Here is a 5,987-nt window from a genome sequence, read left to right on the forward strand (position 1 = left end):
GTTGACACTTTTTTGGAGATAAACTTAACTCATTTTGCAGGATTAAAATTAATATAAAATGTATTTTTCTTCATATTGTGTATATTAACTATTGCAAACCAGTTTGTTCTATTTCCTTGTGATTTAAAGAAAAATATCAGATTTACATTTACATAACAATTACCTAGAGGGTTATAAATAAAACAAGGCCACAAATCTAGGTTTTGGGAAATCTAGATATTAGTCTGAATATCACTGTGAACTTACTATAAGACTCAACTCACAATTATTTTTTGTTTCCTCATTGACAACATTGGGGATAGCTGCTACAATCTGCCTCCTAAGAGAATGCTCTTAAAAAATGTAAAGCAAGGGTGGGAGGTTGGGGTACCAGGTGGTGGGTATTATAGAGGGCACGGATTGCATGGAGCACTGGGTGTGGTGAAAAAATAATGAATACTGTTTTTCTGAAAATAAATAAATTAATTTTTTATAAATGTAAAGCAAAATCAAAAGTATAACGTTACAGCAAGTATATATGTTTTGTAAATTTTTCTGTATATATTGAAACTCCTTACATCCTGAAAAAGTTAGGAAGAATTTAGATCTATCTCGAATTTTAGAATTGCATATACTTAATTAAGAATCAAAGTTCACTTGTACTTACAACTTTGCCCAAGATGTAATTTAAAATTATTTTGCTGAATACGAGAATGGCCTAATGCAGAAAAACACATTGGAATATTTATTCAACACAAGAAGTTTTGTTTTTTTAGCATTGCCTTGAAATGTTCTTTCGTATCAGTTTTTTATTTGGCTTATCTTATTTGGGAGAATGAACTGTTTCTTCAGTGCATAACTCAGCAAATGCATGAATCCTGTGGAATACTTAACCATATGCCCCATGAATAGTTCTTCACATTTAAAGAAATAATATTTAAACATTATTAACAGTGTTTCTGCTCATGTAAAGTAAGTGTTTTGGTTTGTAAGGATCTCAGGTGTTCAGAATTGAGTCAGTCATTGGTCATACTCTTTATTTATGACACCCATATCCTTGGTATGGAAAGGCTACACTTTTGTTCTGTTGTATTTCACCTTACTAGTTTTTATTCCTCTCCTGCCTGCAAATCCATACTCTTTATTCCCTACTAAATGTTTATACTTCTAAGCCATTTTCCAAATTCTGGATATATTTCCTTGGATAAACTATATATGTTTATGTTTTCTATATAAATGATACTGTGGTGTAAATCTCATTTTGCTCCTAACTTTCATAAAATATTAGGTTTTAAGACTATTTGTTATCTTATATAACGTGCTCCTGACTGGTGCATGTTCTCCTGCATTCACATATAGTCTTTTCCTCTAGTCATAGATTCTTAAGTTGTTCCCAGCTGTTCCACCTTCTATAGACTTGTACATGTCTTCCTATGAACCTTCCCTGTAGTTTCTATGGGATATATGTCCTAGAGTGGAATGGCTTGTGTTTAGGATATGCACATATTTAATTTCAGGTAAGGCTGAATTTTTCTCAGGAAAGGTTGTACCGCTTTATACTTGAACCAGCAAGACACGAGGGTTTCATTTTGTCTACACCTTCAGGAGCACCTGGCATTTTCTGATTTTTGTTAATCTGGTATGTGTGAAACTGTGTTTTGTCCCATCTGCATTGTCTGATTACTAATGAGGGTAGGCATATGCTTTTAGTCATTCTAGTTTTCCATTCTATGAAAAATACTTCTAATTTGCCCCTTTTTCTATTAGGTTTTTATCTTTCCCACTGATTATTTGGTAAAAGAAATTTTTTATACATTTTAGACATGATACTCTCTTGTTAGGTTCAGACATTGTAAATAACTTGTCTTGTCATTTGTTCATTCTTGTTTTTGGTGACCTTCATGGAATAGAAATCTTTTCCCAGTTGTGCTTTCAAGTGTTGTTGTTGTGTCAGTTTTATAGCTTCACCATTTACATTTAGGCCTTTAATTTAATTTGGAGTTTATTTTTGGGTACAGTATATAATAGGAATCCAACTTTTTTTCCAGCTAGTCATTAAAGGAAAAGGGTTCACGAAACCCATTCTATGTATGAAAAAATGGTCGTGGTTCTACCTTCTCCTTAGCACAATTTTCTTGGAAATCTATTGAGTTGAGATAAATATCTCCAGCTATTTATTCAGCAACATGTTTGTTTTGTATAAAGAAAAAGTACAGGCTTTTAGACTTCGCTGAGTAAGGTAGGACTGGTAACTGACCTCATTCCTCATTGCAGAGACTTGGAACCTACTGTCAGAGATTTTTACAAGATAGTGATTCCTATGGCACATAAGGCTTACCTAAGGAGAATGCTTCCCTCTACATGGTGTGTTTACTGTGGTATATCCTGCCAAGCTAAGCCACCTTGGTACCAAGTTAAATCCTTCTGGGTCCTGTAAGTGTGAATAGCTACTGAGTATGTACAGTAGGATTGTTGTCCATTTTTCTAACCATCTCCCCAATAATGTTTTCCCCATTTCATTACATACCAAGTTCCCATAAACATGAAATTTAGAGCCTCTCTGTTTTATTGATATATGTATCAATTCCTTTCCCAGTACCACAGTCCTAATGTTACTTTGTAATATGCCCTAATGTCTGATAAGTGAATCTATTTTGTCCTACTTTGTGAAATTTACCTTAGCTATTTGTGGGTTTTTATTCTTCTATTTAAGTTATAGTATCAGTTTATCAAATTTCCTTTTTTAAGGAAGCTGCTGAGAGGGCACCTGGGTGTCTCAGTTGGTTAAGCGACTGTGTTCTGCTCAGGTCAAGATCCCAGAGTCTGGGGACGGAGTCCCACACCAGGCTCCCTGTTTAGCAGGGGGTCTGCTACTCCCTCTGACCCTAGCCCTTCTCGTGCCCTCTCAGCCTCTCTCTCAAAAACCTATTTAAAAAAAAAAAAAAAAACTGCAGAGATTTTTATTGGAATTACATTAATTTATAGGTTAACTTAGAATTGACATAAGGTCAAATCATCCCATTTATAAACAGTTTCACTCTCCATTTACTCAGGATATTATGTGTATGTGTGTTTGTTGATATTTTGTCTGTCTCTGTTGTGTTGGCTAATTCCTAGGGACTTTATAAATTGTCTTGCTGTTGAAAATGGTTTCCTCTTATTTCTGGTATAGAGAAATATATTGAACTTGGTGTGTTAATCTTGTATTTGTAGTTTTGATGAAGGCTTATTTCTAATATCAGTTCTCTTGGGTTGTCTATGTAAATGCAAATAATGACAGTTTTTTCTCTTCCTTTTCAATTCTTATACTTCTCATTCTCTTTTTTTTGGCCAGTTTACCAGTCTGTATTTGACAGTGATTGTGGTAGCAGGCATTTTTACTTTTTTCTACCTCAGAGTCTAAAGTTGCTATATTAAATATGTGTTTGCTGTGAGTTTTATGCTAGTTAGTATTTTATCAAAAAAAGTTCCCTTTGGGGTGCCTGAATGGCTCAGTTGGTTAAGGTCTGCCTTCAGCTCAGGTCATGATCTCAGGGTCCTGGGATAGAGCCCCACACTGGGCTCTCTGCTCATTGGAGAGCCTACTTCTCCCTCTCCCTCTGTGCAATCTCTCTCTCTCAAATAAATAAAGTCCTTTTTTAAAGAAAGTTCCCTTTTAATGCTAATCAAAATCTACATTTCTTTAGATTGTCTTGATTTTTCACCTTTAGTAATAGTATGATGAACATTAATTTTTTTATATCAAACTATTGTATTCCTGCTTCATACTGGAAGGATTCTTTTGTATGAAATAATTTGTTTTATCAAAAATATACCTATAAAGGAGTGTGAAAGATGATTAATATAAAAGTGAGGTACTAGGATGCAATAATGAGCTCTATATAGAAGGCAGTATTGCTACTGTTTGATGAGGTGTCCCAGGAGAAGATAAGCTGAAAAGACACATTGGATCACAAGCTCCAGTTTGAGAATTTACAAGGACCTTTTCTGTAGAAGTCACTGGGCAAGGTCCTGAGCAAATCTTGGGAAACTTAAGGTTACCCATAGTTAGTCTGTGTCAAGTGTCAGCTATTAGAACTGAGTATCTGCCTGTAACACAGTCTAGGGGAGTGGGTTGCTTAGGCATTTCTGCTTTTGAGTTCCTGCCTTTTTTTTCTTTTCCCCTGCTTTTACTTCAGCTCTCAGGAGTAGATCAAAGCAGAACATTTGTGTATTCTCAAATGATCAGGGAACAGGGCTTGAAGGAAAAGAGCGAGGAGTTCTTCAGCACGTGGTTTAGCTAACCAAGTACAGCTAATAATCTAGGTCAGGTTCACCCAGGTTCGATCAGATTAAAAATATGCTATAAAGAGGGGCACCTGGGGGGCTCAGTGGGTTAAAGCCTCTGCCTTCAGCTCAGGTCATGATCTCAGAGTCCTGGGATCGAGCCCCTGCTTGAGCAGAGAGCCTGCTTCCTCCTCTTTCTCTCTGCCTGCCTCTCTGCCTACTTGTGACCTCTGTCTGTCAAATAAATAAATAAAAATCTTTAAAAAAAAATGCTATAAAGCAAGCATCACTCTAGTTCTCTTGAGTCATTCTGCACAAGTCTGAACTGATGCTTCTCTTTGTTTTGAGGTTTGCATTTTCCTACATAGTCTATCTTTTTTTCCCCCTGTTGTGTATCTTTATCTTTCATGATAAATATTTTCCTCAAGGTTTCTGCTGAACTTTGGTTGTCTGCTTATTTTTAAGAATAAGAGACTGGGGGTGGCTGGCTGCCTTAGTAGTAGAGCATGTGACTCTTGATAATTGGGATCATGAGTTCAAGCCCCTTGTTGGGCCTAGAGCTTACTAAACAACAACAACAACAAAAACAACAAATATAGTCTCTTCTGTATATAGAAGAGACTATATACAGCTGATTGAAGACCTTGAATAGGCAAGTGAGACTTGTTGTTTATGAACTTTATGTTACAGCTATTTTGGAGGCCATGGCACAGAGAATTCAACTATCCATCCAGTCTCCGAGTAACCCACCTAACTTATAAGTGTTCAGGAAAATATCAGAAAACACCTTCACTGTAAGTATGTGATCTAGTGAGAGTGCAGAGGGGGTAGAAAATTACATCTGTACAAATCTTTCAAACTCACTAATCAGCTAACACCTCTCCCCTGAGAAGCAGTTAGGAACAAAAGTAGGAAAAAGAAGCACCCGATTGTCATCCTGGAAAAATGCTTCCATGTGGAAACATGGAATAGGGAATTATGTTACATTGAATAGTGTGTTAGACTGAACTTTTATTTTTTAAGTAATCTCTACACCCAGCCTAGGCCCCAACCTAAAATTTAGGGATTAAGAGTAGCATGCTTCACCAACTTAAGCCAGCCAGGTGCCCCTGAATTTGTATTTTAAATTCGTCTTTATATTTGCTTATTTTTTTGGTCTCTTTTCTACTTCCAAGTGGAACATATTTAAAATCTCCATTTGCTAGCTTCTCATGGTTTCATCAGTTTTTATTTCATATATTTCTGCCACCTTATTACAAGTTTAGTATTTACCATGCTTTCAGGTTTGTTGTTTTTGTTGTTTGTAATAGGTCAAATTTTCTTCTTCGGGTTTTGTTTGTTTTGTTTTGTTTTGTTTTTGTTTTGTTTTGGGGCTTTTTGCTGCAGAAAGCCTTATTGTTTCCACTTGGCCCAGGCTTGGGAAAGGGCTCCAGGGTGATTAAAAAGCAGGCTTGTGGCCGCAGGGACAGGTTTCAGGCACCAGCTGCGTGGGCGGGACGCCAGGGGGCCCCTCAAAGGCTGCTGGGGTCCTCGTGTTGAAGTGTGAGCCTCTCCCCGAGATCCTCGCCCAGCCCAGCCTTGGGGGTCCAGCCGGCCTGTGGAGGTGAGTTAGGGCGTGGCACATCTTGATCGCCTTCTCATTGTGGTTCTCCAGCAAGTCCCAGAGATGGGGCCTGTGTGTGCAGAACCTGGGGCGTTCCAGATCCAGACCGGCGGGCCTCTGGTTCCTCTCCAGAACCGGG

The sequence above is a fragment of the Neovison vison genome, chromosome 8, assembly GCF_020171115.1.
Source record: "Neovison vison isolate M4711 chromosome 8, ASM_NN_V1, whole genome shotgun sequence".
Classification (NCBI taxonomy): Eukaryota; Metazoa; Chordata; class Mammalia; order Carnivora; family Mustelidae; genus Neogale; species Neogale vison.